This window comes from Lithobates pipiens, unplaced genomic scaffold, assembly GCF_037356315.1.
Source record: "Lithobates pipiens isolate NorthernLeopardFrog02 unplaced genomic scaffold, aLitPip1_a1.2 Scaffold_30, whole genome shotgun sequence".
NCBI lineage: Eukaryota > Metazoa > Chordata > Amphibia > Anura > Ranidae > Lithobates > Lithobates pipiens.
In genome coordinates, this window is record NW_027507791.1 from 163,770,628 (window position 1) to 163,784,659 (window position 14,032).

Consider the following 14,032-nt stretch of genomic DNA (forward strand, 5'->3'; position numbering starts at 1 on the left):
GGGCAGAAGGGCCCATTCCCGTACCCAGGGCCGCCCTTAGTCCGTTGGCTGGGGTCCTCCAGGACAGCTGGGGCGTTAAAGAAGTCCCCCGCCTGGTTTCACCCTGCAGGGGCCACCAGGGGTGCCACCCCCGAACTAATCGATGTCCCAGAGGGCCCTGCATACCGGGGGGGGTGGGTGGTCAGCAACCTCCCCAAGACAGGGCCCCTCTCCTCCCTATATGATGTGCAGGCTAGGCAGGGGACCTCACCTCATTGCAGGGGGGGGATTGCAGGTTGGAGCCCCCGGGCAGTCCGCAGGCCATCAGGAAAGGCCCCGGTCGTGGCCTACTCACCTCCGGATGTCCAGGCTCTGCCCCACCTCGTATGGGGTCCACCACAGGCCATGGGGGGCGTCACTCCGGGAGTGCTGCAGTTGCTCGGGCGGGGGCCGTCAGGAAAGGCCGCGGTCACGGCCTACTCACTGCCGGAGGTCCGGATTCCGTGTCTGGGCCGCAATCATCCATCAGGCAGGGGTCCACCCTCTGTGCAGCCACCGGTCTCGGGGGTCCCGAATCAATCCTCTGCGGACACCCCGCTCCGCCGCCCGGGCGGGGGCCGCCAGGAAAGGCCGCGGCTGCGGCGTAAAACACTGTCAAGGCCCGGAGCGGCCAGGAGAGCGCGGCGCCCTCAGTCCTCTCCCGCTGGGCCACGGGGCTAACAGACACCAACCCCGGGCTCCGGAGGGGGCTGAATGTGGAGGAGGAAAGACAATCCTGGATCCGGGAAAGTTTATCAGAAGCGGAGCTCACTAAAAAAGCAGCCGCTCACAGTGCCATCCTGGCCACGCCCCCCCGGCCACGCCTCCCGGCCTGGCACTTTATGCAGGCCACCCTGGAACATATAGGTCTTGGCCCCAACATGATGAGCTGGTTAATGTCGCTTTACTCCACGCCGTCGGCAGCGGTACGGGTGAACGAGTGGTGCTCGGACTCTTTCCCCATCACTAATGGGACGAGGCAGGGGTGCCCTCTGTCTCCCCTAATTTTTATTCTGACACTGGAACCACTTATGTGTCACATTCGTAATGACCCGAATATTACTGGCATATCCAAACCCTCGGCACACCACAAAATTGCGGCGTACGCTGACGATCTAATTTTTTCCGTCTCCAATCCACACATTTTGCTTCCCAATATACTCGCGTCTCTCTGGCGATACAGCAGCCTATCAAACTATAAAATCAATTGCGCCAAGTCGGCTGTATTAAATATATCGGTCCCGGATGGTAAGGCCAAGAGGCTCCGCTTTTCCATTCTACTGGGCTGAAAAATCTATACGTTACCTGGGCGTTGACATCGCAGCGGATTTAGCGCAATTGTACCCGCTTAATTTTGTCCCTCTCCTGAATAGACTGAAATCTGATTTGGGAAACTGGCATGCTTTAACACTGACCTGGTTCGGGCGCTGTAATGCATTCAAAATGATGGCCCTCCTGCAGATCTTATACTTGTTCCAGACATTACCGATCTGGTTACCCCCAATTTTTTTCAGACAACTGCAGGTGCTGCTCCGGGACTTTATTTGGGCGCGCAAACCGCCCAGAGCCCGTTTGCAATTGCTTGCCAGACCAAAGGACAAGGGGGGTCTGGGTCTCCCAGATCTGAGACAATACTACAGAGCGACTCTGCTAGCGAGAGTCGTTGATTGGCATTGTAATGGCCCACACAAGCAGTGGGTGGAGATGGTGATTGAGGATGGATCTATTCCCCTATTGACCTCCCCGTGGCTCCTGTCCTCCCTACCAAAAGACCTCAGAGATCACCCTGTAGTGGGAGCTACATTGGCTGTTGTGCGGAGGTTGTTCCGCTGCACACATATTGCTCCCCTGCCGTCACCAATGACTCCGGTTATAGGTAATCCAGACTTCCCACCGGGATTTACCAACAAGAAACTGCGACAGTTGACAGTGGTGGGGAAACAGCGTCTGGGAGAGGTGTGGCCCTCGGGAGGGCTCCCGACCACGCAAACTGTCGCCGAGCTTTCTGACCCTCTGCTTGACTTGTTTAGTGCTTATCAACTTCGTCACTTTCTTCTGGCCATACAAAGGGCCCCCTACACTCCTAGAGTCCTGACGTCCTATGAATCCATCTGTCACAAAAGGGAACCTGTGCGACACACCCTCTCCCTCCTGTACAACCTATTGAGTAGTCAGGAGGAGGAGTCGACCCCACCATTTATCCACAAATGGGAGAGGGACTTAGGCATCACATTTACCCCACAACAGATAGGGAAAATCCTGACCTTAGTACATAAAGCTTCCATCGCAAACCAATATCAAGAATCAGGATACAAGATAGTCTCATGCTGGTATAGAGTCCCATACCTTCTGAATAAAATGAATAGATCGATCCCGGATGTTTGTTGGAGGTGCAATTCAGATACGGGGACCATGGGACACATTTTCTGGGCATGCCCGGCCTTGAGGAACTTTTCGGTTCCCAGCAGCGTGCCTTCTACACTTGACCGAACAGCCTGTTCGAAAATACAAAATAACCCTCACGATGCAACTCCTGAACGCCACCCGGGCCTGCATTCCCGCACTGTGGAGGCAGCCTCAGCCCCCATCCAAGGTGCTGTGGTATTTCAAAGTCAATCATATTCTCCGGATGGAAGAATTGACCGCCACCCTTCACAACACTGAAGAGGCATTTAGTGTTACATGGAGGCCCTGCAGGTATTTTACTGGTACTCGAGACTACATTCGGGAGGTGAGCAGTGCCCCTGTCCCAGAAAATGACTGAACATCTAACGTTTACCTACGTAGGCCATGTCTGCCCTGGGTGGCATTCCCCCCCCCTCCCTTTTTGTCTTTATTTTTATTTTTTTCCCGGCCCCCACCCCCCTACTCTCTCTCCGTCTTTGCACTCTCTTCTCCCCCCCGTCCTCCCTTTTGACTATGCCTTGTCTCCTTACTAGCCTTTGGGGCCCAGAAGAACCCCAGGGTTCTGGACACGACCGGCCCATCTTTTACTCTGGTTCACATAGGTCATGATAAGCTGGCTCGCTGTGGTCCCAGTTGTTCTCCATGATTAGATTTGTCCGAACGGAGCTGCACTAGTTATACTGTACTACATGTCGGAGGTGGGGTTTCTCTCTTTTCTGCATGAAACGGTAGGACTCCCCTCTGAGAACCCAGAGTTATTTGGCTGCCTATTTTTTGTTACCATGTAATTGTGACCCTGGGTCATGCTGTATGGTTGACTGTTATATTTATGTTGTTCTACTTATACTTGATAAAAGAATTAAAAAAAAATAAAAAAAAATAAGTCAATGCCAACAACTTAAAACTAAAGCCTATGGCATCGAGAAATCCCAGGCGGTCTCCCATCCAGGTACTAACCAGGTCCCAACCCTGCTTAGCCTCTGAGATCAAATGAGATTGGGCTCTTTCAGGGTGATGCGGCCATAGTAGATTTTTTCAGGCACGCTCAACCCTCTTGACAAACGCCAAGATGGTCACCTTGGGAAACAAACAAAAAAAACAAGTCAACGCCAACAACATAAAAAAAAGCCTGCAGCATCTGGAAAACCCAGGTGGTCTCCCATCTAGGTACAAACCAGGCCCAACCCTGCTTAGCTTCTGAGACCAAACAAGATTGGGCGCTTTCAGGGTGTTGTGCCCATAGGCAACTTCTTTGTGCACTCTCAACCCTCTTGACAAATGCCAAGATGATCACCTTGGGAAACAAGTGGAAAAAAAAAAACATGTCAACGCCAACAGTTACTAATCAATCCCGACAATGCTTAGCCTCCGAGATCAGACAAGATCAGGCACTTTCAAGGTGATGGAGCCATAGGCGATCTCTTCGGGCACTCTCAAACATCTTGACAAACGCCAACATGGTCATCTTGGGAAACAAGCGAAAAAAACCAAGTCATTGCCAACATTGGAGGCTAAGCAGGGTTGGGCAATCAGTTTCCTTGCCTGAAATAGGCATCTCAGAACTGCCATCTGGCTGCTTCCCGGGTTTCCGACTCCTTCAACTAATCCCCGGAGACAATACTTCACCTCCATCCTGGTGGAGGTTCCAAACACCCGATCAATGGTTTCTGTCACCTCCGTCCAGTAGCGGATCAACTTCGGGCATCTCCAAAACATGTGCATCATGTCTCCCCCCATGTTCCCGAACCGGGGGCAACTTGCGTCCGGCCGTTTGGCCAAATTGAAAAAGTTTACGAGGAGCATAATAGGTTCTATATAATAAGAACAGATGTGACATCCTCTGTGAGGAGAGCCACAATTCACCACAGGCAGGATTCCTGTGGCCAATTATAGCTCAGGGGGGTTTAGTACACACCCCACACTATATAAGGCCGCCAGCGCGGCGGCCTTGCATAGTGTGTTGCGGTGGTCAGGGAAAGAGGACGATAGGCAGGGACAGTGTCTTTACTGCTTGGGAACCTAGCACTATTACAGTGGGTGTTATGTGCCTCCTGCACAGTACAACCTGAAGCTACCCTTTATTACTGGTGTTCAATTTCTGCAATACACGCATCTGCATTGCAGAAGTTAGAGTGGGTGTTGTGTGCCTCCTGCACAGTATACACCTTATTGCTGGTGTTCTGTTTCTGTAATACAGGAACCTAGCACTGTTACAGTGCTAGGGTGTACAGAGAAGCTGGTATATATAGAAGACTACAGCATACAGAAGAAAGGCTAGTGAATACAGAATACAGACTCGTGTATGCAGATAAGCTTGAGTATACAGAGATGCTAGAGTAAACAGTGAGGCTGGGGTACACAGAGAGGCAAGTTTAAAGAGAGGCTAGTATATAAAAAGATGTTCGTGTATATAGAGAGGTTAGTGTATAGAGAGAGTCGAGTGTATACAGAAAGGATAGTGCATATAGAGAAGCTACTGTATACAGAAGACAGGCTTGGGTATACATCAAAGCTGACAGTGTATACAGAAGACTGGGTAGTGTATACAGAGAGTCTAGTGGGTACAGAAGACAGGCTGGTGTATTCTAGCTAGTTTTTACAGTCTAGTGTATACAGAAGACAGGCTGTGGTAAACAGAGGGTTTAGTGTATTCAGAGAGTCTAGTGTATACAGTCCGCGAGTGTGTACATAAGACTGGCTAGTTTACACAGTGTTTACAGAGATGCAAGGGTGTACAGAGAAGCTAGTATATATAGAAGGCTACAGCATACAGAAGAAAGGCTAGTGAATACAGAATACAGACTCGTGTATGCAGATAGGCTTGAGTATACAGAGATGCTAGAGTAAACAGTGAGGCTGGGGTACACAGAGAGGCTAGTTTAAAGAGAGGCTAGTATATAAAAAGATGTTCGTGTATATAGAGAGGTTAGTGTATAGAGAGAGTCGAGTGTATACAGAAAGGATAGTGCATATAGAGAAGCTACTGTATACAGAAGACAGGCTTGGGTATACATCAAAGCTGACAGTGTATACAGAAGACTGGGTAGTGTATACAGAGAGTCTAGTGGGTACAGAAGACAGGCTGGTGTATTCTAGCTAGTTTTTACAGTCTAGTGTATACAGAAGACAGGCTGTGGTAAACAGAGGGTTTAGTGTATTCAGAGAGTCTAGTGTATACAGTCCGCGAGTGTGTACATAAGACTGGCTAGTTTACACAGTGTTTACAGAGATGCAAGGGTGTACAGAGAAGCTAGTATATATAGAAGGCTACAGCATACAGAAGAAAGGCTAGTGAATACAGAATACAGACTCGTGTATGCAGATAGGCTTGAGTATACAGAGATGCTAGAGTAAACAGTGAGGCTGGGGTACACAGAGAGGCTAGTTTAAAGAGAGGCTAGTATATACAAAGATGTTAGTGTATATAGAGAGGTTAGTGTATAGAGAGAGTCGAGTGTATACAGAAAGGACAGTGCATATAGAGAAACTAGTGTATACAGAAGACAGGCTTGGGTAAACATCCAAGCTGACAGTGTATACAGAAGACTGGGTAGTGTATACAGAGAGTCTAGTGGGTACAGAAGACAGGCTGGTGTATTCTAGCTAGTTTGTACAGTCTGGTGTATACAGAAGACAGGCTGTGGTATACAGAGGGTTTAGTGTATTCAGAGAGTCTAGTGTATACAGTTGGCGAGTGTATACATAAGACTGACTAGTTTACACAGTGTTTACAGAGATGCAAGCGTGTACAGCGAAGCTGGTATATATAGAAGACTACAGCATACAGAAGAAAGGCTAGTGAATACAGAATACAGACTTGTGTATGTAGATAGGCTTGAGTATACAGAGATGCTTGAGTAAACAGTGAGGCTGGGGTACACAGAGAGGCTAGTTTAAAGAGAGGCTAATATATACAAAGATGTTAGTGTATATAGAGAGGTTAGTGTATAGAGAGGGTAGAGTGTATACAGAAAGGACAGTGCATATAGAGAAACTAGTGTATACAGAAGACAGGCTTGGGTATACATCCAAGCTGACAGTGTATACAGAAGACTGGGTAGTGTATAGAGAGAGTCTAGTGGGTACCGAAGACAGGCTGGTGTATTCTAGCTAGTTTTTACAGTCTGGTATATACAGAAGACAGGCTGTGGTATACAGAGGGTTTAGTGTATTCAGAGAGTCTAGTGTATACAATTGGCGAGTGTATACATAAGACTGACTAGTTTACACAGTGTTTACAGAGATGCAAGCGTGTACAGCGAAGCTGGTATATATAGAAGACTACAGCATACAGAAGAAAGGCTAGTGAATACAGAATACAGACTCGTGTATGCAGATAAGCTTGAGTATACAGAGATGCTAGAGTAAACAGTGAGGCTGGGGTACACAGAGAGGCTAGTTTAAAGAGAGGCTAGTTTAAAGAGAGGCTAGTATATACAAAGATGTTAGTGTATATAGAGAGGTTAGTGTATAGAGAGAGTCGAGTGTATACAGATAGGACAGTGCATATAGAGAAACTAGTGTATACAGAAGACAGGCTTGGGTATACATCCAAGCTGACAGTGTATACAGAAGACTGGGTAGTGTATACAGAGAGTCTAGTGGGTACAGAAGACAGGCTGGTGTATTCTAGCTAGTTTTTACAGTCCAGTGTATACAGAAGACAGGCTGTGTTACTCAGAGATTTAGTGTATTCAGAGAGTCTAGTGTATACAGTTGGCGAGTGTATACATAAGACTGGCTAGTTTACACAGTGTTGACAGAGATGCAAAGGTGTACAGAGAAGCTGGTATATATATAGAAGACTACAGCTTACAGAAGAAAGGCTGGTGAATACAGAATAAAGGCTGGCTTTTGCGGAGAGGCTAGTTTTTTCAGAACACTATCTAGGGTATACAGAGAGGCTAGATTATACAGAGAGGCTAGTGCATAGAGTGAAGCTATTGTATATAGAAGCCTGGTTAGTGTATACAGAGAAGCTAGTGTGTACAGAAAAAGGCTAGACAGGCTATAAAGAGAGATAAGTGTTTACAGAAGACAGTTTGGGGTATACAGAGATGCTAGTTTTTACAGAGAGACTAATGTATACAGAAGAGTGGCTAGGGCATACAGAAGACAGAAGACGGGCTAGTGTATTCAGACCTAGGCAAGTGTCTATCGACAGGCTATTGTATGCAGAAGACCGGCTAGTGTAAACATGCTGGTGTATACAGAGAGGCTAGTGAATTTAGAGGGTAGGCTAAGTGATAACAGAAGACAATCTGGGTTATACAGAGACATTTCATTATTTCATCTAGCTCACATCTCTAATGAAGTTTGTCTCATTGCCATGTTATGTCTTTTCATTCTTATGCTAAATATAGATTATGCTCACTACACGATTTTAATCATCCAAATCAAGCATGCAATAAAACTATCATACATCAAAATGAACCATGTACTCTTTTGCTCTATTATGCATATTTGTAATTCTCCACATCAACTGTCACATTGAGTATGTGACAGTCCTGACACACCATCCTGACTTATTTTGCTTTATTTATTAAAAGAAATAGAGAGTACTACCTCAAAATCCGGTTAAATCTATTCACTTCGGTGAGTTATACCGCTAATTGTACGGTAATGCAAAATGTTCACAAAACCATTCATTTGCTACTAGACACATACTAAGAGTAATGTAACTATCGCTCGCTAACGATGTAAACTTTTTTATTGCTTTTCTGACATTAACTAAGTATCTCTCTGCACTATGATCTTAATAATAGTAATAATAGGATTGTGTAATGCAAAGATCAACTAGTCTAATATAAGCTTTCTCATTGGTACCTGCATATCCTGTAAATTTAGACTAACGCAACTATTTCTCTGCCAATTTCAAGCTAAGCTTTCAATCTCTTACCGTTGAACAGCGATACTTCCTCCCTGCAATATTATGCCATTTAAATGTCCTATTTGTCGCCTATATTATGCGACTCTCTGAAAAGCATATATGTAGACAATTAAACTAGTCTTACATCTTAATAAAACAATTTTTTTGCTCAACCAGTATCTCAGAACATAAGCAAATAAACGTTTCCACTGTTTGACTCTTTTTCTGTATTACTTATTTTTCTCCACCTTAACTGTCACAGTTAAAACACAGTGACAAAACATTTCTTTTTACCGCAGCAAATGTGAGAAAAGCAGTGTAAGCCGTCTTTCTGCCATATGCTTCAGAAAATTAATGTACCGCTTTTAAATCCATATCAATTCCACAGAACCGTGAACCGTCTTACAATTTTAACATTTATTGATAGCAATTACTGATATTACATTATGACTATACCAGTGGGAAATTAATCATAATCTCAGAGTTAACTTAGCTGATAAATTTACGATTTACTCACGATTTACTTAAACTTAGATTTTTTCAAGCTAAGTCTATTTAATCTTAAGTAATTTATACTATATTCTACTGTACTCTTAAATTATGTACTGTTGTTCTGTATTTTAGCCATGCTCATATTTCATTTTATGTTTCAACCATCGAATCTCATTGCTATTCCGACATTCTGCCTTAATGAGGATATTACTTTGCAACTATCCCTTGATCCCTTTTGTGTAATCACTTTATCTCGACCTATATATACTGCTTCAATATTTTCCTAATTTGTTTTGCTATAGTTATTATTATTATATTATAGAGGCCACTATCTCTAAATCATAGTAAACCTAACTATAATTATGTCTACAGCTAATTTTACGTTAAAGCAAAATTCACGAGTAATGCAACCATTAGCGAGAGATCGCTACCTTTATGCAATAGTATTCTCTTTCCAGTGGAAACGGAAAACAGTCAGTGAAAGCCATCTTCGTGCGTAACAAAATTAATGGAACGATTTACACGTTGGAATTTTCAAGCTAAGTCAATTTACTTTTAAATAATGTAAACCCTTTAGCTGCTTAGCTCACACTTTGCTGTATGTAGCCGCGTTAACTGTATTAATGGTTACATGTAAATAACCAATGGGGATTGACATTTCGTGTCTATCTCACATCTCTAATGCAATTTGTCTATTTTGCCATGTCATACTTTGCCAGTTATTATACTTTCTCATCCTTAAAGACACGTAAGGATCCTGAAGAACGATAGAAACCTAGTCACGTCGTTGTTGATATTTCATGTTTACAGCAATCATCTCATCTAATTGCTATTCCGACATTCTGCCTTGGTATTACTTTGCAACGCTCTATTGAACAATGTAAAGGTAAGCTAGATATTTTGTGTATTACCACTTAAACTCGACTTGTATATACTGTCTCAATATTATCCGTTCTAATTTTGCTAAATTAGATTGTAGAGTTTGCTATGTCTAAATCCAGGTTACCTACTCACCTTTATTACGTATACTGCTAATTTTAGGATAATACAAAACCATCTTATTGCTTCTTTACACGCTGCACATATTAAGAGTAATGCAATGCTACCGTGTACAGTTTAATTGCTCTTCTCAATTTTTACTACAACGGTCACTCATCTAATATCAGTCCACTCAGTGTTACCGGGATAACTTTTACATTTAGAGTAATTAAATGATTTCTCAGTCATTTTGAAGCTACTGCAACTAACGCTTCCGATCTCTTTCCAACTGCAATACTTAATCTTTGCTATTGCAGAATATTTAGCTGCTTAGCTCACACTTTGCTGTACGTAGCCGTGTTAACAGTATTAATACCTGCAAGTAACCAATGGGGATTGACATTTCATCTCTAATTCATTTTCACATTTCTAATGCAGTTTGTCTTTTTGCCATGTCATCCTCTGCCAGTTATTATCTTTTCTCATCCTTATGCTATATTTGGAGTATATTCACTACATGTTTAAAGACACGTAATGAACCTGATTGACACACGTCGTTGCTGTTATTTCGTGTATTTCCACTTAAACCCAACCTGTATATACTGTCTCAATATTAATCGGAGTTATTTTGCTATATTTATTATTAGAATAAACAGATTACTATCTCTAAATCTTGGTAAACCAACTCACACAAAACCATCTTATTTCTACACGCAGCACATATTAAGATATTAACATTTAGCCGGTATCTCTCTGCAATAGTAAACGAAATGAGTAGATCACTCATCTACTATCGTCTTCTCAGCGCTACCGCAACAACGTTTAAATTTAGAGTAATGCAACGATTTCTCAGTTTTATGAAGCTACTACAACTAACGCTTTGGTTTTCTTTCCTGTTAAATTACGCTTAAGCCATGTAAAATGTGCTATTGGTCTCTAACAATGCTTTGTATAATAATACAAAACTTTCAAAAGCAATATCGTCTCACTGCAATACTTACACTCTGCATAATAAAAATGAATAATGCTAATAATAAAGTCGTCTAAAACTCGGCTATAAGTAGAGAATATATTTATCAAAATAAACCATGTACTGCCAAACCAATAACGGCCAATTACTTAACGTCTATCAGTCAATGACTTAACAAAATAAACTTAGCACTCTTTTGCTCTATTTTGTATATTTGATGTACTCCACATTAACTGTCACATTGATATCACCACTGACAACACACCACTTTTTAAAAGCACAAAAAAATGAAAAAAGCACTGTAACTCTTTACATGTTTCAGAAGTAACTACTTTATTAGCAAAAAATAAAGTCCTGTCTTCTTTACACGCTAGCCTTTCTGTATACATTAATCTCTCTGTGTACACCAGCCACTCTATATAAACTAGCCTCTCTGTCTTCTGTATACACTAGCCTGTTTTTTGTACAAATTAGCCTCTCTGTAGCCGGTCTTCTGTATACACGAGCCTCACTGTCTACTCTTGGTTGTCTTTTGTATCACTAGCATCTCTTTATATATTATCTCTCTGTATACAAAAGCCTCTCTGTATACACTAGTCCGCCTGTATACACTAGCAAGTCTGCATACACTAGCCTCTCTTTGTAACCCATCCTCTCTCTCTGTATACCCTAGCCTCCATCTCTGCATACCCAGGACGTTCTTCTCTATAATCTAGCCTATCTGTATACACTAGCCGGTCTTCTGTAGACATTAGCCTCCCTGTATAAACTTGCTGGTCTACTGTATACACTAGTCCGTCTGTATACACTAGCAAGTCTGCATACACTAGCCTCTCTGTGTAACCCAGCCTCTCTCTCTGTATACCCTACCCTCCATCTCTGCATACCCAGGACGCTCTTCTCTATAATCTTGCCTATTTGTATACACTAGCCTGTCTTTTGTACACATTAGCCTCTCTGTATAAACTAGCGGGTCCTCTGTATACACTAGTCCGTCTGTATACACTACCAAGTATGCGTACTCTAGCCTCGATCTCTGTATACCTTAGCCTCCACCTCTGAGGACGTTCTTCTGTATAATCTAGCCTATCTGTATAAACTAGCCTGTTTTTTGTACACATTAGCTTCTCTGTATAAACTAGCCGGTCCTCTGTATACACTGGTCCGTCTGTATACACTAGCAAGTCTGTGTAACCAAGCCTCTCAGTGTAACTCAGCCTTTAGCCTCTCTGTATAAACCAGCTGATATTCTGTATACACTAGTCCGTCTGTATACCCTAGCACGTCTGCATACTCTAGCCTCTCTGTGTAACACAGTCTCTCTCTCTCTGTATACCCCAGCCTCCATCTCTGCATACCCAGGACGTTCTTCTGTATAATCTAGCCTATCTATATACACTAGCCTGTGTTTTGTACACTTTAGCCTCTCTGTATAAACTAGCCGGTCTTCTGCATACACGAGTCTCTCTGTATACCCTTGGATGTCTTTTGTATACACTAGCTGCTCACATACATTAGCTCTCTGTAAACCCAAGCCTCTCTGTATACACTAGTCCGTCTGTATACACCAGCCTCTCTATGTAACCCAGCCTCTCTCTCTGTATACCCTAGCCTCCATCTCTGCATACCCAAGATGTTCTTCTCTATAATCTAGCCTATTTGTATACACTAGCCTGTCTTTTGCCCACATTAGCCTCTCTATATAAACTAGTTGGTCTTCTGTATACACTAGTCCGTCTGTATACACTAGCAAGTATGCATACTCTAGCCTCTCTCTCTGTATACCCTAGCCTCCATCTCTGCATACCCAGGACATTCTTCTGTATAATCTAGCCTATCTGTATACACTAGTGTATACAGACGGACTAGTGTATACAGAGGACTGGCTAGTTGATACAGACAGGCTAATGTGTACAAAAGACAGGTTAATGTATATAGATAGGCTAGATTATACAGAAGAACGTCCTGGGTATGCAGAGCGCTCAGCTTCAAGGGATTGCCATCGTGAGTAATATGAGGGACACTCCTCAACCCCGCCCCCACCTACCAGATCTGACTTTCATCTCCTTGCCCTCTCTGCCCCGGTCATCTGGTGGCAGTTTTATGCACTCCCTGGCCCCCACCCATTCATAATCCTTACCGACCTTTCCTTCCGCTGCTCACAGGAACACACTGGATGACTTGTCTAATTAACCAACTTGTACAAGACACCGCTATCCTCCTGTCTGACACCGGTCTGGCCCCCACCTACTCTTTGCCGACATTGCCTTCTGCAGCTTTCGGGGACACCCTGAATGACTTATTTATTGAGCCTATTGGTACGAGACACTGCTTCCCTCCAGTGTGACTCTGGACCCCCATGGAGGATTAACCCCTTACTGTTTGGGCGGTCCCAGCCTCCCTCTGGATGCTCTACACAGCCCCCGATGGCGATGCAGGAGAGACACTAATTGGCGGGCCCCAGGACTGCTGCTCGGGTGAAGTCTCCCGTTGGATGGAGGGATGGTGGCTCCAGCCCCTTGCCTGCCGGATTCTCCATGCACCGACCAGGGCTGCTCCTCTTTCATCTTGATGTGGTGACCATGGAGGGGAGGAGTTGAAATTTATGGCGTCCGGGTTGTTGCTGGTGTGAGTGCGCTAAAGGACTTGACATTTCCGCATGTTTGTCCCCTCTCCCTTGCTGCCCCTTTCCCTCCCTCCTTCCCCCTTCCCTCCTTCCCTTCCCTCCCCCCTTTCCCCCTTCACTCCCCCCTTTCCCCCTTCCCTCCCCCTTTCCCTCCCCCTTCGCCCCTTCCACCCCCCTTTTCCCGTCTTCCCTGCCCCTTTTGCCCCGGGGTGTGGACGGGGGAGAGAGGGTAAGGAGAGGACAATCTGCCAAAGGGAGAAATGCATTTGTTCGGGGGCTGCATGTACTTTTGGGGTATGGGACGGGGGGTGGTGGATTCCATTCTGTGATGCCTTTTCTGTTGTGATGGGCTCCCTCGTGCATGCCTACGTTTAGGGCGAGCTGAGGAGACCCCTCAGTGCTGACAGTTATATGCTCTACCTTTGTTTAGATTATACTATTGTTTTTTGGTTCTATGATGTTACTGATTGTCTTTTATTTGCATACCGGTATCAGATGTGACATTTACCACTGCCAGGACTGGGGGGAGTAGGATTTGGGGGCTCCCTCTCCGACCTGTCTACCCACCAACCCACGTAGGACAGCACTTTAAACCCAGTGTAAATCTGGTAAGTGCTATAGCATAATTGTGCTGTTTTAGTATACCCTTCCTGTACTGTTGAGTGCGGACAAC